The sequence below is a fragment of the Stegostoma tigrinum genome, unplaced genomic scaffold, assembly GCF_030684315.1.
Source record: "Stegostoma tigrinum isolate sSteTig4 unplaced genomic scaffold, sSteTig4.hap1 scaffold_130, whole genome shotgun sequence".
Lineage (NCBI taxonomy): Eukaryota > Metazoa > Chordata > Chondrichthyes > Orectolobiformes > Stegostomatidae > Stegostoma > Stegostoma tigrinum.
Genome location: NW_026728078.1, coordinates 1 through 26,533, shown reverse-complemented (window position 1 = coordinate 26,533; position 26,533 = coordinate 1). Strand labels below are relative to the sequence as shown.

Here is a 26,533-nt window from a genome sequence, read left to right as displayed (position 1 = left end):
CACTGCTGTTTGTCATTTTTATAAATGACTTGGACGGAGGCATTGGTAGATCGGTTAGTAAGTTTGCAGATGACACTCAAGTCGGTGTAGTGGTGGACAATGTGGAAGAATGTTGCAGGTGACAGGGAGACTTGGATAAACTGCAGAATTGGGCGGAAAGGTGGCAGATGGAGTTCAATGCGGATAAATGTGAGGTGATTCACTTTGGGATGAATAATAGGAAGGCAGAATATTGGGTCAATGGAAAGATTCTTGGTAGTGTTGCTGTGCTGAGGGTGTCCAAATATGTCGATCCCTGAAAATTGCCATCCAGGTTGATAGTGCTGTGAAGAAGGCTTGCGGTGTTTTAGGTTTTATTGGCAGTGGGATTGAGATCCAGAGCAACTGTCCAAAAAGCTGGTGCGGTCTCATTTGGAATATTGCGTACAGTTCTGGTCGCCCCATCACAGGAAGGACGTGGAAGCATTGGAAAAGGTGCAGAGGAGATGTTGCCTGGTCCGGAGCGAAGGTCTTCTGAAGAAAGGTTGAGGGACTTGGGTCTGTACTCATTGGAGAGAAGGTGGTTCAGAGGGGATTTAATAGAGACATACAAGATGATCAGTGGATGAGACAGGGTGGACAGTGTGGGTCTTTTTCCGAGGATGATGACGTCAGCTTGTATGAGGGGGCACAGCGAAACAGTGAGGGATGATAGATTTGAGATAGATATCAGAGGCCGGTTCTTTACTCAGAGAGTGGTAAGGATGTGGAACCCTCTGCCTGCCAATGCAGTTAGCTCAGCCACATTAGGGGCATTTCAACAGTCCTTGGATAAGCATATGGATGATCATGGGATCGTGTAGGGGGATGGGCTTAGATTAGTTCACTGGTCATTCCACATCATCGCAATGAGCAAAAAAGCACACCGTTGTCTCTACTTCCCAGGAGGCTAAGGCAATTCCGTGTGCCCACAAGGGCAACTTTCATTGATGTACCACAGAAAGCATCCTATCTGGATGCATATCACAGCACGGTTCCTCTCGGAAAACAATCCCTAATTATTATGGCTCCTGCCTTTCTTCTTCCAGGCAGAATTGGTTCTGCTTTGTCATAACTAATTTGGGAGAAAATCCACGCTCAGTCTAAGTTAATTCTTCCAACAATTCAGATACCATGGAATACTGAGCAATGAGTTGGTGTGTGAGAAAAAGAGAGAGAGAGAGAGAGACAAAGCCAGAGAGGTTGGGGGGGGTGGGGGAGGGAGACAGAGACAGAGAGAGAGAGCGTGAGAGACAGAGAGAGAGAGCGCGCGAGAGAGAGAGCGCGCGAGAGAGAGAGCGCGCGAGAGAGAGAGCGCGCGAGAGAGAGAGCGCGCGAGAGAGAGAGCGCGCGAGAGAGAGAGCGCGCGAGAGAGAGAGCGCGAGAGAGAGAGCGCGCGAGAGAGAGAGCGCGCGACAGAGAGAGAGCGCGCGACAGAGAGAGAGCGCGCGACAGAGAGAGAGCGCGCGACAGAGAGAGAGCGCGCGACAGAGAGAGAGCGCGAGAGAGAGAGAGAGACAGCGAGAGAGAGAGAGAGAGAGAGAGAGAGAGAGAGAGAGAGAGAGAGACAGCGAGAGAGAGAGAGAGAGCTGGGCGATGAGGGAGAGAGGGAGAGACAGACAGACAGAATAGGTGACAGAATGTGAGTGTGTGAGCGCCTGCATCAGACAGTGAGAGAGATGTTGCTGAGGTGGAGATAGTTGAGAGTGTCGATCACCAACAATCTCTCCTGGTCCACCCAGATCATCGCAATGGGCAAAAAAGCACACCAAATGTCTCTATTTCCCCAGCAGGCTAAGGTAATTTGGAGTGTCCGCAAGGTCAACTTTCATTCATGTACCAGAGAAAGCATCCTATCTGGATGCATGTCACAGCATGGTTTGGCAACAGCTCTTCCTCAGACCACAAGAAACTACAGAGTCATGAACACAGCATAGTCCATCATGCAGACCAGCCTTCCATTCGTTGATTCCACCTCTACTTCCCGCTGCCTCGGGAAAGAAACTGACATAATCAAAGGCCCTTCTCACCCCACAATTACACTCTCTTCTCCCTTTTTCGGAAGGGAAGATGTAAAAAAAGTTTGTATACATGCGTGAAAAGATTCAAGAACAGCTTCTTCACCGCTGTTCTTGGACATCTGAATAGGACACTGAAAAGCTTAAATCTAATTTTGATCTTGCTCTCTGTGCATCTTCTCTGTAGCTGTCACTATGTTCCGTTTCACTAATGCGCCTTGTATGATATGACCTGTCTATACTGCATGCAGAAGAAAACTTTTCACTGTACCTGGGCACATGTGACAATTATGACTCAAATCAAGATAATAAAATGTGAGGCTGGATGAACACAGCAGGCCAAGCAGCATCACAGGAGCACAAAAGCTGACGTTTCGGGCCAAGACCCTTCATCAGAGATGCTGCTTGGCCTGCTGTGTTCATCCAGCCTCACATTTTCTTATCTTGGATTCTCCAGCATCTGCAGCTCCCATTATCTCTGACTCAAATCAAATTGACTGTGTGCAAGAGAGAGGTGAGCATATGATTGTGCTCAAGAGTGCAAAGACAGTGCATGAAAGTGTGTGTGCGCGCATGACAGAATGTGTGTGCCAGTGACTGTGCTTGAGAGTGTGTGAAAGGGAGTTCGCACAAGAAGGGAGTGTTACAGCATGCATGAGGGAGTGAGTGTGTCTGGAAGTGTGAGTGAGCTTGACAGCAAGTGAATTTGCAAACCTAAGTGTGTGAGGGAGAGATTTGTGGTAGTGTGTGTGTACTTGAGACTAAGAGCATTGGCAAAAGATCCTGCGACAGTGCATGCAAGTGTGCCACAGAATGTGTGCAAGACCGTGTACGACTGTGTGACGGTATGGAGTTTGAATGAGTGAGAATGTGACAGAGTGTGTTCGTGAGAGACTGTGTTCCTGACTTTTTTTTTGTGTGTGTGTAGTGTGTTTGTGCATGAGGGACAGAATATGCATGTGCAACATAGTGTGACTGTGAACCTCTGTTGGTGCCTGTGAGTGAAGTGATGGGGGAGAACAGGGAGAGGAGAGATAAAGACTGAGAGAGAGACAGAGAGAGAGAGACAGAGAGAGAGAGACACAGAGAGAGAGAGAGACAGAGAGAGAGAGAGAGAGAGACACAGAGAGAGAGAGACACAGAGACAGAGAGACACAGAGACAGAGAGACACAGAGAGAGAGAGACAGAGAGAGAGAGACAGACAGAGAGAGACAGAGAGAGAGAGACAGACAGAGAGAGACAGACAGAGAGAGACAGACAGAGAGAGAGACAGAGAGAGCGCATGAGAGAGAGATGAGATGAGGAATTAGAAATGATGAGTGGTCAATACCTGGAGGAAAAAAAGAACAGTGTGTGAGTGTTAAGAGAAGCCGCTGGATGTAATATGGAGGCTATTGTTTTATTGATTGTACTAAATGAAAAGCAAGTGTCACCTCTCAGTGTTAGGGGACAGGAGATGTGCATTAGAGCAGGAGATATAGTCAGCCTTGTCAGAGACAGCAGACAAGTTGCAAATGCATAGAAACTGACATTAAAGCTTTCTTGTCAATGTGTAAAGAGGTGAGACAAATATGACGAGTCAATATTGTACCTTTGCACTCAGTAAAATCATAGAATCATGAATCAAAGAACCCTTACAGTGTGGAAACAGGTCCGTCAGCCCAACACGTCCACGCTGCCCCTCACAGCATCCCACCCAGACCCATCCACCTATAACTCACCTAACCTACACATCACTGAACACCTTGGGAAATTTTGCATGGCCAATCCACCGACCTTGCACATCTTTTGACTGTGGGAGCAAACTCGAGCACCCGGACAAAACCCATGCAGGGACATGGAGAATGTGCAAACTCCACACAGAAAGTCACCAAAGGGTGGAATTGAGACAGTGGTGTTAACCAGAGCCACTGTGCTCTATATTATGCGAATTCAGCTGCAAGCATTTTTTTTTCAAGAAGGGAAACTTACCATCGTCACAGGATTAGAGTGGTTTCAATCTTCTGTCAGCTTTGAGAACCTTATCCATATCTGCCTTCACAAGGGCAAGGTGTTGGTAATGGTGTGAGACCGGTTAGTATGCAGCAGCTCGCCATGCAAAAAATTAACGGCACTTGCATTGCTTTTTTCCTAGGGGCATAACAGAAAGACAAGAACATAAAAAAATCCTGAAATCTTTCTCCAATTTCAATCTCAAAGGGACCATCCGTTCCTCAAAAGTCATAACCAAACTGAACATGGGCCTCCTGCAGTGCCACAAATGATGCCACCCCAAAGTTGCAGGAACAGCAACTCATATTCCGCTTGGGAACCCTGCAGCACAATGGACATGGCTGACAGCTCTGTCAACCACGAATGCAAGGAATGCTCAGTTGAGGAAGAATGCAGACATTTCGGAATCCCTCCAGCAGAAGATGATATCATTAGAACAAATGGATCTGTCTGGACAGTCCTGTTTGTAGATTTTGGGAAGTAAGACTCTATTGTTTGTCATCAAGGATATGGTTGAGTGATCATATTCAGACTGAAGAGACCAAGAATGTGAGGCTGGAGAATGGGTGCAGAACCATGCCTCTCGGAATTCCTGTGCGTAGAGGCGTGATTCTCCACCCATAATGCAACCAACAAACAGATACAATTGGACCCCCACACACAAACCCATACAGATCAAAACCGGAAATGACAGTACTCATGCTAACAGACCGGACAGTGTCAATTCCAGACAGAGTAGAATAACATCGTTTCATTGGAGGCTGTACTGATGATGTCACCGATCATGGTGACGAAACGTCTGAATGAGAAGAAGCCAGCTCGGCGAGCAAGTCCACAACCTCAATCAGAGAACTGGCTGTTTTGAACTACCTTGTTCAAGAGTTTCAGTTTTGATTTTGAATGTTAAATCTCGCTCCCACATCGGGATGGAGGATTACTGTTAACAGCTGCATTCTAACTAATTCATATCGAATCATTATTGTTTTGACCAGTCTTCGGGTCAGGCTCCCTCGGTGACTGAGTCTCCCAAATTGTTAAGTTCCCTCGTGAAAGACTCCCCTTCTTTACACACCCAACTAGATCCACCTCAGTTGGTACGAATTAAGCTGATTAAAAAGGATCTTTGTCTTGTGGATACCTTCCTATGTTTCAGAAGGAGTCAAGATAACTCAGGGTGACACGGTGACTCAGTAGTTAGTAACGCTACCTCACAGCACCAGGGACCCCAGTTCCATTCCAGCCTCGGATGACTGTCTGTGTGGAGTTTGCACATTCTCCCCTTGTCTGTGTGGGTTTCTGCTGGGTGCTCTGGTTTCCTCCCACAGTCCAGAGATGTGCAGGTTAGGTGGATTGGCAATGCTGAATTACCCACAGTGCCCACGGATGTGTAGGTTAGGTACATTAGCCATGGGAAATGCAGGCTGACAGGGATAGAGTAGGGGAATGGGGATGGGTCTAGGTGGAATGCTCTTTGGAGGGTTGCTGTGGGCTTGTTGAACTGAGTGGCCTGTTTCCACACTGGGGATTCTATAAAACTGGCTTCTCCTGAACTCGTGAGAGAGTGAGTTTATCAATTGCTAAATGCAAGAAGTCATAAGGCACCACAAATATGCACAAGTTAGAAACAAGAAATTAGCTCAAAAACCATAAAAGTTAAGAGGGATACGGATACTTCAGCCTTTGGATTGTTTGTGAAGAATAGAAAGTGGGATGTTGTGGCCACTAAGTTGGGCGATCCCCGTAATGTTGATATGAATTCAGCAGTTAATTTTGAGATTCTTGTTGAAATTCTTTTGACCCTGTTTCCCTTTTGACATTGCCCTGGTTTGCAGAGCTCAGAGCAAGAGATTTTCTTTTCTTCTTACCTGCAGCACAGGGCGATGAAACGGCTGTCCCAGAGCCGTGACCTCCACAACTCCTGAGACCACACGAGCACATTCGCCCAGGAATACACACGGACTGAGACGAAAGAACTATCGGGATAACAATACTCAGCGTGGTACTGGAAAAGACAGCATGTACAAACAGAAAACAGCTGTAAATAGTGACAAGAGGTGAAATCAAGTGATAAAGCTAAATTCATGGCTCTTTGCTTGCGTGCTCATTGTATTCAGAACAAAATCAACAAATTAATAGCACATTTCTAGGTTGACGGGCATGATTTTCTAGCTATTCCAAAGACATGGTTACAAGGAGATCAACACTGGAGCTAAGTGCGCAGGGCTATACGACATTCCAAAAAGACAGGCAGGAGGGAAAGTGACTGTTCGCAAAGAAGTTAGTATGAGAGCAAGAAACGATCTTGGATCGGAAGATGTAGAATCCAATTTTATTTATTTGTTCATGGGAGGAGGACATCCCCAGCTACGCAGTGTTTATTGTCCATCCCTAATTGCCCAGGGGACAGTTCAAAGTCAATCATATTGCTGTGGGTCTGCAGTCACATGTGGGCCAGATCATGTAAGGGTGGCAGTTTCCTTCCCTAAAGCACATCAGTGAACCAGGTGAGTTTTTCTGACATTTGGCAATGAATTCATGGTCATCATTATATTCTTAATTCATGATTTTCTTTTATATTGAATTCAAATTCCACCATCTGCTGTGCTGGGATTTGAACACAGGTCCCCAGAATGTTATCTCAGTCTCTTAATTAACAGTCCAGCAATAATACCACTAGGCCATTTCCTCCCCCATCGTGGAACAAGAAAGCCTGTAGCTGATTCCCACTTGGGAAAAACAGTGAACCAGGAGCTTCTTAAATGGGCGATCGCATCTCCTTACATTTTAAGACAGCCATGGATAATCAGGACCTTGTGGGAAGGGACGAAATTGGGGGAGGGAAAATTACATCAGTGTTAGGTAGGAGCTGAGCAGTATTAATTGGGAGGAGCTTTTATTGAACAAGTCAACATTTGATAGGTGGGAGTTATTCAAAGACCTACTCTTCAGTTCAGAACTGGCCTATTCCAGGGAAGGAGGAATGACAAGGATGGCAATCTAAGGACGTACGGACATAAGAAATAAAACAGGAGTAGGCCATCTGTCTCTTCCAGCTCGTTCCGCTGATCTTTTTTGTGGACTCAGCTCCACTTACCCTCCCATTCACCATAACCCTCAATTCCTTTCCTGTTCAAAGATCTATCTGTTTTGCCTTTCAAAACATTCAACAAGAGAACCTCAACTGTTTCAGTGGGCAGAGAATTCCACAGATTCACAACCCTTTGGATGAAGAAGCTCATCCTCAACTCAGTTTTAAATCTGTTCACACTTATTTTGAGGCTGTGCCCCCGAGTTGGAATTTCGCCCATCAGTGGAAACAATTTCCGATCCATTTGTTGCATAATTTTAAAAGTTTCTATTAGATCACCCCTCATTCTTCTAAATTCCAGTGACTGCAATCCTAGTCTACCGCATCTCTCCCCACACAGCAACATTTTTAATTCTGGAATCAACCTCGTGAACCTCCTTTGCACCCCCTCCAGTGCCAGTTCATCCTTTCTCAAGTGAGGAGACTAAAACTGTACAAACTACTCCACACCAAGCCTCACCAGCACCCAAAACAACTGTAGCATACCCTCCCGATTTTTAAACTGCATCACTCTCGCAATGAAGGACACTATTCCATTTGCTGTCTCAATTACCAGCCGCATCTGCAAACTACCTGATTCAGACACAAGGCTGCCCAGCTCCCTCTCGGAGCAGCATGCTACAATTTTTCACCATTTCAGCAAGACTCCATTTTTCCATAATTGCTACCAAAATGGATACCCTCACATCTACCATCATTGGACTCCATCTGCTAGGCCCTTGTCCATTCACTTAAACTTTCTGCATCCTTCCGCAGATTTTCATCGTCCTCTTCAGACTTTACTCTCTCACTCATTTTAGTGTCATCTGCGAACATAGAAAAATACAGTGCAGAACAGGTCCTTCGGCCCTCCATGTTGCACCAACCTGCGAACTAATCTAAGCCCGTTCCCTCACACTATCCCATCATCATCTATATGCTTATCCAAGGACTGTTCAAATGCCCTGAATGTGGCTGAGTTAACTGCATTGGCAGGCAGGGCATTCCACGCCCTTACCACTCTCTGGGTAAAGAACCTGCCTCTGACATCTGTCTTCAATCCATCACCCCTCAATTTGTAGCTGAGCCCCCTCGTACAAGCCAACATCATCATCCTAGGAAAAAGACTCTCACCGTCCACCCTGACTCATCTTTCTCTGATCGTCTTGTATGTTTCTATTTAAGGCCCTCTTAGCCTTCTTCTCTCTAATGAGGACAGACTCGAGTCGCTCAGCCTTCTCTCATAAGACCTTCACTCCAGACCAGGCAACATCCTGGTAAATCTCCTCTGCTCCTTTTCCAATGCTTCCGAATTCGTCCCGCAATGGAGCGACCAGAACAGGTCGCACGAGCGTTTTGTGCAGTTGCAGCATGACATCACGGCTCTGGAACTCAATCCCTCTACCAATAAAGTCTAACACACCGTATGCCTTCTTCACAGCACTATCAACATGGGTGGCAACTTTCAGAGATCTATGCACATGGACGCCAAGGTCCCTCTGCACATCCGCACTACCAAGAATCTTTCCATTGGCCCAGTATTGTACCTTCCTATTATTCCTCCCAAAGCGAATCACCTCACATTGAACTCCATTTGCCACCTTTCCGCCCAATTTTGCACTTGATCCAAGTCTCCCTGCAACATGCGACATTCTTCCACATTGTCCACCACTCCACCGACTTTAGTGTCATTTGCAAACTTACTAACCCATCCACCTATGGCTGCGTCCAAGTCATTTATAAAAATGACAAACAGCAGTGGGCCAAAAACAGATCCTTGAGGCACACCACGAGAAACCGGACTCCAGGCTGAATATTTTCCATCAAACACCACTGGTTGCCTTTTTACCGAAAGCCAGTTTCTAATCCAAACTGCTAAATCTCCCTCAATCACATGGCTCCGTATTTTCTCCAATAGCCTACCATGTGGAACCTTATCAAAGGCTTTACTGAAGTCCACGTACACTACGTCAACTGGCCTTCTCTCATCCACATGCTTGGTCACCTCCTCAAAATCTCCATGAGGTTTGTGAGACACGACCTGCCCTTGACAAATCCATGTTGACTATCTCCAATCAAATTGTTGCTTCCGAGATGATTATAAACCCGATCTCTTATAACCCTTTCCAAAACTTGTCCTGCAACAGACGTAAGGCTCACTGGCTGTAATTGCCTGGCTCATCTCTACTGCCCTTCTTGAACAAGGGCACAACATTTGCAATCCTCCAGTCCTCTGGTGTTAAACCTGCAGACAAATGAGGACTCAAAGATCAAAGCCAAGGGCTCCGCCACCTCCTCCCGAGCTTTCCAGAGAATTCTCGGAAAAATCCTCTCAGGCCCAGGGGATTTATCTAGCTTCACACCTTCGAGAATTGATAACATCTCCTCCTTACTAACCTGAATCCTTTCAAGTCTAATAGCACGTATCTCAGTCGTCTCCTCGACGATATTCTCCTCTTCCTCAGTGAAAACAGATGAGAAATATTCATTTCGCACCTCTCCGATCTCTACCCGGTCCACACACAACTTCCCACTTCTGTCTTTGATTGGCCCTATTCCTACCCCAGTCATCCTTATATTCCTCACATACCTTGAGAAAACTTTACGCTTCTCCTCTATTCTACCTGCGAATGACTGCTCAGGACCCCTCCGTGCTCTTCTTAACTCTCTCTTTAAATCCTTTCTTGCTCATCTGTAATTCTCCATCGCATCAACTGATCCATCTCATCTCAACATCACATAAACCTCGCTCTTCTGCTTTACACGAGATACAATTTCTTTAGTAAACCACGGTTCCCCTACCTTATCACTGACCCCTGCCTGACAGGGACGTACCTATCAAGGACACGCAATATCTGTTACTTAAACCAGCTCCCCATTTCGATTGTCCCCATCCCCTGCATTTTGCTACCCCATTCTTTGCCTCCTAAGTCTTGCCCAATTATAATTGCCTTCCCCCATCTGTAAGTCTTGCCCTGTGGCATGTTCCTCTCCCACTCCATCGCTAAACTAAACGTAACCGAATTATGGTCACTCTCTCCAAAGTGCTCATCTACCACTAAATCAAACACCTGGCCTGGTTCACTGTCAAGTACCAGATCCAGTGTGGCCTCCCCTCTTGTCGGCCCTTCGACGTACCGTGTCGGGAAACGCTCCTGCGTGCATTGGACGAAAACTCATCCATCCGACGTACGAGACTTACAGCATTTCCAGTCAATGCTTAGGAAGTTAAAGTCTCCCATAATGACCACCCTGTTCCTTTCACTCCTGCCCAGAATCGTTTTGCCAATCCTCTCCTTCAGATCCCTAGAACTTTGCAGAGGCCTATTAAAAAACTCCCAGCAGCATGGCCTCTCCTCTCCTGTTTCTGACATCAGCCCATACCACCTCAGTAGACCAGTCCTCCTCAAAAGTTTTTTCAGCCTCCGTTATACTGTCCTCGACAAACAAAGCCACACCTCCCCCTTTTTTCCCACCTTACCTGATCTGACTCAAAGATCTGAACCCTGGAACCTGCAACATCCATTCCTGACCCTGCTCTATCCATGTCTCCGTAATGGCCACAACATCGAAGCCCCAGGTACCTATCCATGCTGCAAGCTCACCTCGCTTATTCCGGATACTCCTGGCAGTCAAGTAGACACACTTCAATTCAGCTTGCTGTTTGCCAGCACACTCCTGTGACACTGAGATCCTGTCCATGTCCTCTCTATTCTCTTTCTCCTGTGTACTGAAACTACACCACAGTTTTCCATCCCCTTGCTTAGCTAGTTTAAATCCACCCGAACAGCACTAGCAAATTTCCCGCCCAGGATATTAGTGCCCCTCTGGTTCAAGTGGAGACCGTCCTGTTTGTGCAGGTCCCACCTTCCCCAGAATGAGCCCCAATTGTCCATGTACCTGAAGCCCTCCCACCTGCAGCATCCCTGCAGCCACGTGTTCAGCTGAAATCTCTCCCTGTTCTTTGCCTCGCTATCACTTGGCACGGGTAACAAACCAGAGATAACCACTCCGTTTGTTTGAGCTCTCAGCTTCCAGCGGAGCTCCCTGAAATCTTGCCTGACATCCCTATCCCTCTTTCTACCTATGTCGTTGGTACCTATGTGGACCATGGCTTGGGGCTGGTCACCCTCTCCCTTCAGGACCCCAAAGACACTATCCGAGATAACACGGACCCTAGCACCTGGAGGCAACGCACCAATCGTGAGTCTCTTCGGTTCCAAACAAGCCTTCTATCTGTCCCTCTAACTATTCAGTCCCCAATGACTAACACTCTCCTCCTATACGCCCTTCCCTTCGTTGCAAGAGCGACAGACTCTGTGCCAGAGACCTGCACCCCAGTCAGTATTGAGGTAATGCCTCAGCGTAAGGAGGTCAGAATTGACCGAGTGGCAGATATTTAGAGGGTCAGTACTGAGGCAGTGCACAACCGTCAGAGGGTCAGTACTTCAGGAGAACCCCATTATCAGAAGGTCAACACGAATGGAGAGTCACATCGTCAATGGTTCAATCCTGAGGAACACTTCATTATCAGAGGGTCAGTCCTGAGGCAGTGCTTCATTGTCAGAGGGTCAGTATTAAGGTTTAGAATTGAGGGAGTGCTATCTGATTATGTCACTCTGACAATGAGGCACTGCCTCAGGAATGAGCCTCTGACAATGAGGCACTTGCTCACTTCTGAATCTCTGACAAGGAAGCATTCCCTCAGTGCAAACCCTCTGTATGGACCCGATGTCAATGAGGCACTCGCTGAGTACTGACCCTCTGACAAAGTTCCAATAGCTTACTACTGACCTTCTAATCATGTGCCCCCTACCCCATTTCTAAATCTGTTACATTGAGGGCACTGCCTCAGAACTGACACACTGGCTATAAGGCAGTCCGTAAAGACCGACCCGCTGATCATGAGGCTGTCCCTCAGTTAATGACCCTCTAAATATGAGGCACTCCCGTAATTCTGACCGTCAGGAGCTACCTCAATGTTGACTCACTGATATAGAGGCACTGCCTCAGAATTGACATGCTGACTATGGGGCACTTGCTCAGGACAGACCCTCTAAGAGAGCTGCAGGTTTGATATTAGAGCAGTGATGCACCGCGAGCAGGTCAGTATTAAGGGAGTGCCACACAGTCAGTGGACCAATATTACGGGAGTGCCACACTGTCAGAGGATCACTCTTAATGGAGTGCTGCACTTGTGGTGAGTGAGTACTGAGGCAGTGCGGCACTGCAAAGGGTCAGTAATGAGAGGAAGCTCCATTTTCAGAGGGTTAGCACAGAGGAAGTGCTTAATCAGAGAGTTATTTCAGAGAGAGTGCTGTATTGTCAGAGTTTCGCACTGAGGGAGTATCACACAATCAGAGGTCCAATATTAAGGAAACACTGCACTGTTGGAGGGTTGATATAAAGGGAGGGCTGCACTGTCAGAGGGTTAATGATGTGGGAGTGCTGAAATATCACAGAATCAGTCCTGAGAAGTGCTGCACATTCAGAGAGTTAGTGCTGAGGGAGTGGTCTAATGTGAAAAGATTGATATCAAGGGGCACTGCCGAAGGATCAGTAGTGCAATACTGTCAGAAAAACAATATTGAGGGAGTTCTGCTGTGTCAGTGGGTCAATATTACAGGATTGCGACACGATCCACGTATCAATGTCAGACGGTCAGTCCTGAGGGAGTGCTGCACTGTTGGAGGGCCAATATTGAGTGTGTGCGACACTCAAGAGGATCATTTTGTTGGACTTGTGCACTGTCAGAAGTTCAATTGTAAGCAAGTGCCACACTGGTAGCGGGTTAATATTATGGGAGTGCTGCACTGTCAGACGGTTAAAGATGAGGGAAAGCTCATCATCTGACAGGGCATCACTCCCTTCAGACGAACCCTCAGGCGGTGCAGCACTCCAACAAGTTAGTTTCAGAGGCATGTTGTCCCATCAAATTGACCCTCTGAGACAGGAGCATGCACTAAATGCCGACCCTCTCACAATGCTGCACTGCCTTAATATAGGCCCTCTGGCAGGGCGGCTCCCTTTCAGTACACACCTTCCAACAGCACAGCACTCTCCCATCATTGACCCTCTGACAGTGCAGTACTCTCTTAATACTCAATGTGTCACACTGCTCGACACTGTTGGAAGGTCAATACTAAGAGTGTGCTGCACTGTTAGACAGTCAATGATGAGCTAGTGATGCATGTGCGACATTCCCTCAATTCTTATCCCATTACAATGAGGCACTGCATTAGTATGGCCCTCTGACAAAGTAGCACAGCTTTAGAACTGACCCACTGATCATGAAGCTTTCCCTCAGTACTGGACCTCAGAGTGCTCCTCAGCCACAACACTGACTCTCTAATCCTGCAGTACTGTCTCAATTCTGACCTCAGTCCCGACCCTGTTACATTGACATTGCAGTTCTTCCTTACCATGGACACTCTGGCCATGGGACACCACTGTTGGCCCTGTTGCAGTGCAGAATTCACTGACACTCACCCTCTCCCATACCTTCAATACTGAATGTCTGATAGGACTGCGGGCAGCTGACTCTGACAGTGCAGCATTCTCTCAGTATCGACCCTCTGACAGTAATTAGGGGACTGCTGCATTGTCAGAGAGTCAGGACTGAGGAAGGGCTGCACTATCAGAGGGCAAATATTAATGGACTTGTGCACTGTCACAAATTCAATATTAACAGAGGGCTACACTGTCAGAGAATCAATGATGACGGGGCAGTGCGTTGTGAAAAGACCTGTAATAAAAGGCATGCGGCCTGTCAGAGGGACTAAACGGAGAGCTTCACTGTGAGAGGGCCAACATTAGTAAATGCTCCAGTCTCAGAGGGTCAATGTGATGGGAGTACATCTCTCTGACATTATCTTGTTGGCGGGTCAGCGCTGACGTAGTGCTGCACCGTCCGAGGGGTCGGAGAAAGGGAGTGATGCACGACCTGGTCATCAGGGAGTGCTGAAGTGAGGGGGTCGTCAGTGATAAGTGGGTGAGCTCTGAGGGAGTGCAGCACAGTGTGGGGTCAGCACTGCGGGAGTGCTGTTCTGAGGGGTATCAGGACTGAAGGGGGTCAGCACTGAAGCAGGTCAGCGTTGAGGGAGTGCTGCACTGAGGGGTTCAGAATAAAGGGTATGCTACACTGAATGGGTCAGAAATGAGAGGGGGGTCAGCACTGAGGGAGAGCAGCACTTTAAGATGTTCAATATTACTGTGTCCTGCACTGTGAAAGGGTCAGTATGAAGGCAGCACTGCAATATCAGAGAGGCAATGATGAGTGTGTGCTGCACTGCTGAAGGGTTAAATTTGAAGTGGTGTCCCACGGCCAGAGTGTCAATGGTAAGGGAGCATGGCATTCTCAGAGTGTTATTGCTGAGAGAATACCAGTATGACGGAGGGTTAATACTGTGGCAGAGATGCACCGTCAGAGAATCAGTCATCAGAGAGTAGGCAGTGTTGGAGGGTCAGTACTGAGGGAGTGTTTCACAATCAGAGCGTCAGTTGTCTGGCAGTGCTGGAAAAGCTCAGCAGGTCTGGCAGCATCTGTGGAGGCAAAAACAGAGCTAACATTTCGGGTCCAGTGACCCTTCCTCAGGACTATTCTGAGGAAGATCCCCAGTTCTGAGGAAGGGTCAATGGACTCGAAACGTTGAATCTGTTTTCTCCTGCACAGATGCTGCCAGGCCTGCTGAGATTTTCCGGCAACTTTCTTTTTGTTGCCAACTTACAGCATCCGCAGTTCTTTTGTTTTTTATGTCTGGCAGTGCTTGTTTGCTTGTGACCTTCTGAAAGCACAGCACACCCATAATCTTGGCCCTGTGACAGGCCAGCACTCCCTCAGTACTGATCCTCCAACAATGGAGCATTCCTTCAATACCGACCACCAGCGCAGCACTTTATTTCTGAGAGTAGTCTGAAAGAAACTACCTTTGCTTACCCAGAGACACAGGGAGAGCAAGTGCGTATTCTGTAGGTGACTCAGGATGTATTGTAACCTTAACAAGTCAAACAGTATTTCAGATTAGTTTATAATTAAAGATTATTCTAACTGTCTTCCTGGAAAAGTACAGTCCCTACAACATGGGGCTGATACTAATACACTCACTCAGAAGTGACCCTCCAGCAAAGCAGCCCTGCCTCAGAACTGACCCTGTGACAATGAGCGACTCCATCAGCAGTGAATCTGGAATCACGTGGCACTCCCTCAATTCTGAAAACATTACACTGAGGCACTCCTACAAAGGCCTCTGCATTTTAGGGGTTATTTACAGTGATCCCTGTGTTTTACAGGTTATTGAAAGGGGTCACTATTTTCAGGTTTATTTTCACCCTCCAATCTTGCAGCACTCCCTCAATTCAGGCGTGTAGCAGTCATGTCTCCAGACTGAATCTCGAGAAGTGTTGCAAACCCTCAATTCTGATCTGCTCAAAATGAGCCACTGACTGAGTATTGGCCTTCTGACAAAAAGTCACTTATTCAGAACTGGCCTTCTGACAATGTGACACTCGTCCACATCTGACCCTCCAGCAATGAGGTACTGCCTCAGAACTGATCCGCCGACAGTAAAGCACTGCCCCCTCAGTTCTGACCCTCTGACAGAGCTGCAATACTTCAGGACTGAACTTCTAATCATCTTGTACTCCATCAACTCTGAATCCAATGCACTGAGCTACTGACTCAGTATTTACAGTCTGCTCCTCATACACCCTCAGAATTGACCCTAAGGCAATGTGACCCTGCCTCAGAACTAACTCTGTGACAATGAGGCACTTACTCAGTGCTGAATCTCTAATTGTGTAGCACTCCCTCAGTTTTTAGGCACTCCTTCCAGACTGGCACACTCTCAAGGCTGATCCTGCAGCAATGAGGAATTGCCTTACAACACAGCCACGAACAACAAGGCCCTCTTTCGGACAGTGTCTGATAACGAGGCACTCACTTGGTTCTGAGCCTCTGACAATGAAGCACTTGCTCAAGTCTGACCACATTAAAATGGGGCACCCTCAAACTGATCTGAAACACCTCAGTTTCGACCTTCTGATGGCTCTGAAATGCCTCAGTTTATATCCTCTGACCGGTCTTTTAATTCTGACACAATTACAGTGAAGGTCAGCCTCCGTGCTGACACTCAGAGTACATCACTCCCTCTGACAGTATTGCACACCCTGAGCATCACTGACAGTTTCAGCGTTCCCTTAATATGGACCAACTCACAATGCAGCACTCCCCTAACATTATTATTTATATTGACGATCTGACAGTATAGCCCACCCCAGTGCTGACCCTCCGACAGCGCAGCATTCCCTCATTACTCACCCTTTGATACTGTAGCCCACCTTTGGTAATGACACTCTGACAGTGTCACACTCCCTTACTATCGGCCCTTCAACAGTGCAGCACTCCCTCAACGATGACACCGTAACGATGCAGGATTCCCTCAGTCCTGGCTCTGCAACAGTCAAGCATTCAATCAACACTGACCCTCTGTTAGTGCAGCACACCCCTCATATTGATCCTGTGACAGTGCAGCACTCCCTTAATATTGGCCTTCCGACAGAGTGGCACTTTCTTGACGAAGACACTCTGACAATACAGTTTTCCCTCATTGCTGATCCTCTGGCAGTGCAGCATTCTGTCATCATTGGCACCTTGCCAGTGGAGCTACATGCTTCTTATTGACCCTCCACAGTGCAGCACTGCCTCTCTACTGACTCCACAACATTAATATTGATCCCCGAACGGGAGGTTCTCTTTCATACCCACCCCAACAAAGAGAAGCCCTCCCTCATCTTTAACCCTCTGACAGTGCAGCACTCCCTTAATATTAACCCGCTGCCAGTGTGGCACTCCGTTACAGTGCAGAACTCCAACAAAGTGATCATCTGAGTGTCGCGCACACACTCAATATTGACCCTCCAACAGCGTAGCCCTCCCTCAGAACTGACCGTCTGACATCCAGACACTGATAGTGTCGCAATTCTGTAATATCGACCCCCACCGACGCAGCAGAACTCTCTCAATATTGGCCTTCGGACAGGACTGCGCAACTGATCCTTCGGCGGTGCCCCTTGATATCAATCCTCTGACATTATAGCACTCCCTCAGTACTAACTCTCTGAACGTGCAGCACTCTCTCAGGTCTGATTCTGCGCTATTTCAGCACTCCCACGTCATTAACCCTCTGACAGTGCAGCACTCCCTTTATATTATATTTATCAACTCTCCAACAGTGCACTATTTCCTTAATATTGGACCTCTGATTGGACAAGCTGACAGCATCTCATGTTCTTTATCGACAGAGAATCAGTTCTGTGGTAGTACCTCATTGGAATGGGTCAGAGTGGGTCTAATCAGTCCAACCCCAAACCTAACCGCGGCTTCAGGCCTAAGCCTAGCCTCAGGCCTAAGACTCACCCTCAACCTAAGCAGAAGCCTCAGCCCCAAACCTAAATGTGGTCTGAGCTCTAACCCTAACCATAGACTCAGCCCTAAGCCTAACCTCAGCCTTAACCCAAAACCTCTCCCGAGCCCTACCCCGAACTCCAAACTTAACCTCATTAGTAACCCTAACACAAGTCTCATCCCTCGCCCTCACTCTACCCTCATCCAAAACCTAGTCCAATCCTCACACCTAACCCCTAGCCTTGGTCCTAACCCAAACCCTAACCCTCGCCACCCTCTCACGCTAACCCTCATTGAATTAGTGAGTACTGAGGTATAGCAGCACTGTCAGAGCATCAGAATAGTGGGAGTGAACTGTTGTCAGACTGTCGATACTGAGGTAGTGTCTCATTATAGAAGGGTCAGAATTGAAGCAGTGCCACACTAACAGAGACTCAGTACTGAGGTACTGCAACAGCGTCATAGAATCTGAACTGTGGGCGTGCATTATTGTCAGAGGGTCATGATCTGAGGCAGTGTCTCCTTGTGAGAGGGTCAGTACTGACAGAGAGCCTTCCTTGCCTGACGGTCAGTACTGAGGCACTGCTTCTTTGTCAGGGGGTCTGGAGGGACAGTGTCTCATTGTTGGTCAGTCCAGTGTGAGGCAGTAGCTCATTGGTGGAGGGTCAGTCCTCAGGGTGGGCGGATGATGTGGAGGTGCTGGTGTTGGACTTGGGCGGACAAGGCTGAGTCTTGACACTCTGCTACAAATGCACTCTCTAGTTCTGACCCTCTGATAAAGGCAAACTCCCTAATTGCTGACACTCTGCCAAGTAGGCACTGGCTCAAACAGACCCTCTGACAATAGGCCACTGACCCTCTGATAGAGCTGCAGTACCTCAGTGAGGCAGTGGCACTCCTTGAATTCTGATCCCATTACAATCAGGCACTGCGTCAGTACTGACTCTCTGCCGAAGAGGTACTGCCTGAAAACTGATCCAATGACAATGAGGCACTCCATCAGGACTGACCTCTGACAGTGCTACATTACCTCAGTACTGACCTTCTAAAATGGGTGGCACTCCTTCAATTCTGACCCCCTTACAACATAGCCCTGCTGCAGTGCCGACCCTCTGACAACAAGGCATTCTCTGAAGCCTGATCCCCTCAAGATGAGGTCATACTTCAGTATTAACACTGACAGAGAGTCACTTCCTCTATATTGACCCTCTCATCGTGCGGCACACCCTCAGTTCTGATCTTACGACAATGGGGCACTTTTGACCAGCTGACAATGATGCTCTCCCTCAGTTCTGACACCTCCACAGTTCTGCACTACCTCTGTACTGACTCTCAGTACTGACCCTATTCTGATCCATTGCAATGAGGCGCTGCCTCACTTGTGGCTGTATAACAATGATGCACTCCATCGATTCTGCGCCGCACACAGTGCTGTAATACTTCCGTACTGCCCTGTAATTGTGTGGCACTCACTTAATTTTGACCCCCTTACACTGAGGCTGTGCCTCAGTATTCACCTCTGAAAATAATGCGCTCCTACAGATCTGGCCCTCTGATGCTACTGCAATAACTTAGTCACGTGGTTAGCTTCAATGCTGATGCCATTACACGCAGGCAGTTTCTCAGAACTGACCTTCTAACAATGGCACTCCCTTCGGACGGTCAGATACAGCCACACTACCTCCGTTTTGACCCTCTCATCACGTGGCAGTCCCTCAATTCTGAACTCCTCACAATGAGGCGCTAACTCAGTATTGACCCTCTGACAAAGAGGCACTCCCTTAGGGCTGACCTTGCACCAATCAGATACTGCCTCACACCAAACCCTCTCGAATAATGAGGCACTGCTTCAGTACAGACCCTCTGACAAAGACGCACTGCCTCAGAACTGACTCTCCAGCTATGGCGACCGGCCACAAAACGGACCTGCTGACAATGAGGTCCTTCCTACCATCTCGAATCATGCGGCATATCTCTAATCCTGTGGCCCTCTCTCAGTTCTGTCGCCATTGCATTGAGGCATTCCCTCTTCGTTGATCCTCTGAACTCCCTCAAGACTGACCATCCACCGTTGATGCACTACCTCAGATCTGACCCACTGACAGTCCTACAATCTGTCACCATTCCATGTAGCATTCCAGCAATTCTGACCCCATTTCAATGAGACGCTGTTTCAGATGGTCACTCTGAAAACGAAGCGCATTCTCGGGACTAAATCTCTGAAACTAAAGCACTTCATCAGTACTAACTCTCTGGCAGGCAAGTATTGGGGGTTAGGTTAGGGCTGAGGTTAGACTTGGAGCTTAGGCGAGGGTTGGGGTTGAGGCTAAGCGTTAATTGGGGCTGTGTGTTACGGTTCATTTTAGGGCTGAGGCCATAGCTAGTGGTAGGGCTGAGGCTCACTTTAGGGCTGAGACTAGATGTTTGGTCTGAGGATCAGCATTAGGGCTGAGGGTAGGGAGGGTTTACGCTGAGGATAGGGTTAGGGTTAGGGTTAGGGTTAATGCTGAGGTGAGGGTTAGCCTGAGGCGAGCGTTTGTATGGGTTTAGGGCTGAGGCTGGGTTTAGAGTCAGGGTTCGGGCAAAGAGACGCTGCCTCAGAACTGACCTGCTGACAATTAGCCAGTACCTTAGGTACTGATGAGCTAATAAAAAGGCCCGCTCTCAGCACTGACACTGCAGCAATGAAGTCTTGCCTCACAACTAACTCACAAAGGGCTCATAATTGAGCAAGTGCCGAATGATGAAAGGGTGCGGACTGAGGTGTTGCACAACTGTCAGAGGGTCAGAACTGAGGTATTGCATCATTATCAGATGGTCAATACTGCAGCAGTGGCCCACTGTAATAGGGTCAGAAAGGTCATACTGAGGTCTTGCAAGATAGGGTCAGAACTGTTGGAGTGATTCATTATCAGAGGGTGGGCACTGAGGCATTGAAGCATTGACAGAGGGTCAACACACTGTCTGTATTGAACATGTGGCAATAATGTTCTGACTCCATAACATCAAGGCACTGCCTCAAAACTGACCCTTAATCCTGACCCTCGCACAGTGCTGCATTGCCTCAGTCGTGATGCTGCATTCGTGTGGTACTAGCAGTTCCAACCCCATGAATAGGATGGGCTGAAGGGTAACATTTCTTGATATTTGAGAAATGGTTGACTTTGAATGAGTCCTGTCAGCATTCCTGTTTTACAGTTAATTTTATTTCTGTAACTGGTTTTTTTCTTTGCCAAGTCGTTTGTTACACCGGAGCAGAGGGAGCATTTTGTTCCTCGGCACTGGACGTCATCTCGGAATGAGACCGCGAACGGTGCCAGGAACAACCTCAGCCTCCAGGCCAGCCATTGATCGAGGGGTCCCTCACGGCCACAAGAACATGAGGCTTATTCTTTTTTACTCTCTTCTTGTTATTCTTTTTAATTCCTCTTTCTCCATCTTTTATTTCCTCAATAAATGTTCATCTTTCAGAAAATTGGCAAGCATTCCTTTAACTGCACTTGATAGAATCACAAAAGAACCACCTCGATGCACGCTGTCATCAAAAACACACCATTATTCTGAGGCACTGCCTCAGCATTGATCCTCTGACAATATCGCACTCCCACAGATTTGACCCTTTGACAACAAAGCAAGGCCTCGGTATTGAAGCTCTGACAATGCTTCAATCCCTCAGTTCTGACCATCTGACAAGGAGGCACCTTTATTTCTGACCCTCTCACAGTACCAATATCTCAGGACTGACCTTCTATTTGTATGGCATTGCCTCACCTTAGAATGAGGTGTTGCCTCAGTCTTGACCTTCTGACAATAATGCACTCCCACAGTTCGGACCGTCTCATATTGCTGCATTTCCTCAATACTGACACTAAAAATGTGTGGCAGATCTTTAGTGCTGATCCTTTTACAAGGAAGCATTGTCTCAGTATTGACCATCTGACAATGATGTACTCTCACAGGGGTCAGGACTGAACCCCTGTCAATGAGGCACTTCTTCAGTGCCCGCACTCATTATTCGCCTTCTGACAAAGCTTCAATACCTCAGTACTGACCCTCTCACAGGGCCGATCTTCTGTCAAATCTAGAGAATTAATACAGAGGAGGTGTCTCTTATTAGAGGGTCTGCCTGAACTCTTGGTTGAAGTGTTCAATAAATTGCTACAACCTGAAAGAAGTAATTCTTCCCTGAATTAATGGGCAACCAATTTGAAAATGTGGCCTCTGGTCGTAAAATCTTTCACAAATGGGAGTAATCTCTACGGATATACACTATCAAGCCTCTTAAGAATCTTAAATGGCGAAAACATAAGATTTTTTTCAATCTTATAAACTCCAATGAATGTCACCCAACTTTCCTAAGCATAGCAATCCCCTCCGCCATTTCCGAAATCAACCCAGTCAACATGAGGTGTCCGGCCTCCGCAGCACTCGCTCTGTGGCTGTACGTGACTTGTAAGTTACCATCCTGCTGCTACGACTCTACTTCTATTTACGATGCAGTCCTCCGTCCATCCGAACATACTACCCTTGAACACACGGGCTCTTTTCTTTTGAGACACCTTATGAGCTGTACCTTATCAAATGCTTTGTTGAAATCTCAATGTACTACATCAACTGGTGGTCCTTCGTCAGTAATGTTTGTTTCCTTCTCAAAGCACTGTCGCAAGTTTGTCAAGTATTATTTCCCCTTTATGAAAGGATGTTAACTCTGTAGGATGTGAAAGCACACTCAGTACCCTGTTATTTCATCTTTCATTGCCGGCATGAACATCTACCCAGGTTGACCTAAATTGGCAATATTTGCTTACTATTTTGTCCAACTATCTTTGGAACAATGGTGTTATGTTCACAATCTTTCAACCTTCTGAGAATTTTCCACAATCTAAGGATTCTTGGAAGATTATCATCAGTGCCTCCATTGTATCTGCAGCTGCGTTCTTCAACATGAGAGGATACAACTCATCACACCCCTTGGATATTTTCTGCACTGATTGGAGTTATGTTTGGAATTCTGTGCAGTGACATTCACTTTTAACAGTTGGCTAAATACTACCAGGAACAGAAATTGTCATCCAGCTGCAACTAAACTAAAGCTTTCAGCACAGAAGGAAGTCTTTCAATTCATTATGAACCTATTAACTCCTGAAAAGGGCAATACGATTTGCTTCAGTCCATAAATGTTCTTCCTCCAACATCCTGAGATGCATTATCCGTATTTCTTCAAATTTACCACAGAATCTGTTTCACTCACCCTTTCAGCAATACGCATGACAACAAATCGGCATTTTTAGTCCCCTGATAGCCTCCGTTGCACACGTGCATTGTTAGATGATTATTTATTTGTGTGCCTGCTTTTTTGCTCGAATGGATAAAGGTAAATTTCTGTTCTTTTGTCATCAGAACTATTGCCTCCTCACTCTCATCTTCCTTGTTTTATCCTGTGCTGGAATATTTAATTTGTTGACATATCTGAAATATGTTGTTGAATGGATCGGGTTTTGTAACATTGCATTCCCCATAGACCATCTACCGATGCTGTTGCTTGTTCTCACAGTTATTATCTCGCAGAGTGGAAAATGCAGTTTGAAAGCAATGGAACGTTATCGATGAAGAAGTTGATGCATAAATTGCTGCGATCTTCTAAACTACAAACTCACCTTCAATTCTTTCTCGGTCAGAGCATTATGCCGGCACAAACGAATCGTGTTCTCAATGGGACTTCCAAAACCATGGAATTGAATTTGCACATTGATTCTTCTTCCGTCTTCAGAAATGCAAAGTAGTATCGTGATGAAGCTTCCAAGGCGATGATTGTGTCCTTCAATGAACGGAAAAGTGACTCTTAGATTCATGGAAATATTTCACTACTTCTATAGACATGAAAGGCAAACATTCGCCCTGCAAATGACCCAGTCTCATTTTATCGTATCTTTCTGATTTTACACGCCATGGGATAATCATTGCAGTGTAACAGAAATGATGATCATAGAAATTTATCACTGTTTTCATAAATAATGGCAAATTTTCCACATCTTGCAATTGTATGAAGGCTCAGTCTCATCACACCTCGCCTGCTGCACAAAGACATTCTTACACTGCTTTGAATGTAAGGGCTCAAACAAAACACAAACATGACACAAATGCATCAACACACCACTTTCAATAGGATCTGATATCCTTGCCAGGCACTGGAGGGGTTGCGGAGACTGGTGAGTGGACAAAGTCGTTCCTCTGTTCAAGCAGGAAAACAGGGACTTTCCAGGAAACTACAGACTGGTGAGTGTCTCATGTCTCAAAAGTATGGGCTAATAAGGGACAGCCAGCATGGCATTATGCGGTGCAGGTTATGTCTTACCAAGTCAGTTGAAGTTTTCAAGGAGGTGACAAGGGTGATCAATTCGGGTAGAACAGTTGATAACATATACATGGATTTTACGAACGTTTTTAACAAGGTTCCTCATGGTATGCTCATCCAGAAGATTAGGATCCATGAGATCCATGGTGACTTGGCCTGCCCATATAAGGCAGACGGGAGCGGTGGAAGGCCAACAAAGATAACACAGTGTAGGGCTGGAGGAACACAGCCGGCCAGGCAGAATCAACAATGTCAGCTTTCCTGTTCCTCTGATGCTGCCTGACCTGCTGCGTTCCTCCAGCTCCACACTTGGTTAACTCTGATTCCAGCATCTACAGTTCTTGCCGTCTCAGTGGTGGAAAGCTGTTTTTCTGGCTGCAGCTCAGTGACGAGTGGTGTTCCGCATCGATGTGACTTCTGCTGTTTGTGATATATGTAAATGTCTTGGTGGCAAATGTAGACGGGGGATGAGTAAGTTTGCAGATGATATAAGGACCAATGGACTTGTGGACAGCATGGAAGGTTGTCAAAGGACACAGCAAGATACAGACCAATTGCAAACTCGAGCGGAGAAATGGCCGATGGAATTTAATCTGGGCAGGCATGAGGTGTTGCATTTTAGGAGAACAAGTGTTAAGGAAAGGGATACACAGTTAATGGCAGGACCCCAAACAGCAGTGAAGTCCAGAGGGATCTTGGGGTCCTCGATCGTAACTCCCTGACAGTAGCCACACAAGTAGACAGGGTGGTCAAGAAGGCAGATCGCATGCTTGCCTTTATGCTGAGGGAAACTCAGTGCAAGAGTCAGGATGTCACATTGCAGCTTTACAAGACTTTGTTGAGACCACACAGAGGATTGCATTCAATTCTGGCCGCCACATTACACTAAGGATGTGCAGGCTTTGGACAGGGTGCATTAGAGATTTACCAGCATGCTGACTGGAATAGAGGGTGTGAACGAGGAGGAGGAGCTGGAAAAACTCTTCGTTTTCTCTGGGGCAGGAGAAGCTGAGGGCAGGCTTGATAGAAGTCTATAAAATTAGGAGATACATAAATACAGCTAACGGTCAGAAAATTTCTCCCCCGGAGTTGAAGTGTCCACTATTAGGGGGCATGCATTTAAGCTGACAGGGGGGCAAGTTCAAAAGAGATGTGAGGGGCAAATATTTCACACTGAGCATGTTAAAAGTGTGGAATACATTGCCCGGGGTGGTCGTGGATGCAAATACGATGAAAGCATTTAAAAAGGGTCTTTCAGTTAAGTGCACGAATATGCAAGGAATGGAGGACGATGGATCAAGGACAGGCAGAAAGGATTATTTCATTTGTTGTCATGTTTGGCCCAACACGGTGGGCCAAAGGGCACATTCCTGTTGCTGTCGTGTTCCAAGTTTTATGCTCACTTGTATCATGATTACAAAAAGTCGGATTGGGAAGAATTTTTGAGAAGCGTTTGAGAACATTATTTCATGTCAGGACAAACGGGATAAGGATTAGGTGACACAGCACAAACGGATTTTGGAGCCCATGATGAATCATGGGGACCTCACAAGCACCAATGATCAGAGGGATCTCAGGATCTTCATGTGTATGCCTGTTGATCCCCCAATGCAATGGACGAGGTCGTTCAAGTGGTTTGGAAGGCACATTGGATACTTGTCTTTATTAGACTTAATATTAAGTGATAGAGTTTCAGAATAGGCAGGGTATGTACAAAATGTTGGTTAGACCCAACAGTGAAGTCAACGATGAGAAAATACAGTGAGACTTGGACAACGATCAGGCTTGGCCTGATAAAGGATAAGTTACATTTGCACCATAGAAGTGCGAAGCAGCAATCAGCTCCAACAACAGAGAATATGACCAGATCAAAAAAATTCCATGTCCTTACACTCACTTCATCCTTACATTTATTTTTTTTTTAAATGTGCAAGTGCTATGCAAGCCATGCAAGGCTACGGGCCAGGTGTTGGAAATCAGGTTAGAACAATTCAGTGCTTGTCCTTGACTGTCACAGAATCCGTGAGCTTAAGAATGTATTTCTCCTGTATTGTAGACTACTGAGGTGCTCGGCTATCCACTAAACCAAGGTTAACACTGATCTAAAACTAAATTGGGTCAGTTATAGAACCAGCAGTAGCCAGGTCCATGGTACAAACCACCCTGCTGTGGGACAGGGTCAGGTAAATCCAAGTGAGCGAGCGTGGTTGGAGACTCATTCCTTGGGGGCATAGATTCTGTCGCCACATTTGAGACACCAGGGCTGTGTGTTGCTTCCCTGGTGCCAAGGTCAAGGACATCTCTGAGTGGTTGCAACAAATTCTTAAGGTGGAGGGTGAGCAGCCAAAGGCCACCGTGCACGTTGGTACCAATGACATAGGCAGAAAGAGGGAAGACATCCTGCGGACTATGGACAAGGAGTTAGCAAACAGGCTGAAAAGCAGGACCCAGAGGGTAATAATTTATGGGTTGCCACGAGTGCCACATGTTAGAGAGTTGTCATAGAAAGACAGGTGAGATGAATGCATGGTTCAGGAGCTGGCACGGGGGCAGGGTTTCCGGCTCATGGATAATTGGGACCGTTTCTGAGCAAGGGGTGACCTGTGCAAGAGGGATGGGAAGCAAGACGCTGTGAGCGGGACAGGACAGAGGGACAAGTCGTTGAGAGCGGGTTACGACA

General features: G+C 46.9%; 1 long non-coding RNA gene across 3 annotated transcripts in view; it reads right to left on the bottom strand.

The window, feature by feature from the left end:
- LOC132207713 (uncharacterized) overlaps nt 1-23,312 on the bottom strand; it is a 31,137-nt gene extending 7,825 nt beyond the window's left edge. Inside the window, exons 1-4 of one of the 3 annotated variants that reach the window (XR_009443730.1) lie at nt 23,156-23,312; nt 16,413-16,545; nt 5,895-6,031; nt 4,009-4,167 (exon numbers count right to left, since the gene is read on the bottom strand). This is a non-coding gene — a long non-coding RNA (uncharacterized LOC132207713). The remainder of the gene's footprint in view (nt 1-4,008; nt 4,168-5,894; nt 6,032-16,412; nt 16,546-23,155) is intronic. The other 2 variants (XR_009443731.1, XR_009443729.1) reach the window with 2 other exon arrangements.
- Nucleotides 23,313-26,533: the final 3,221 nt, after the last annotated feature.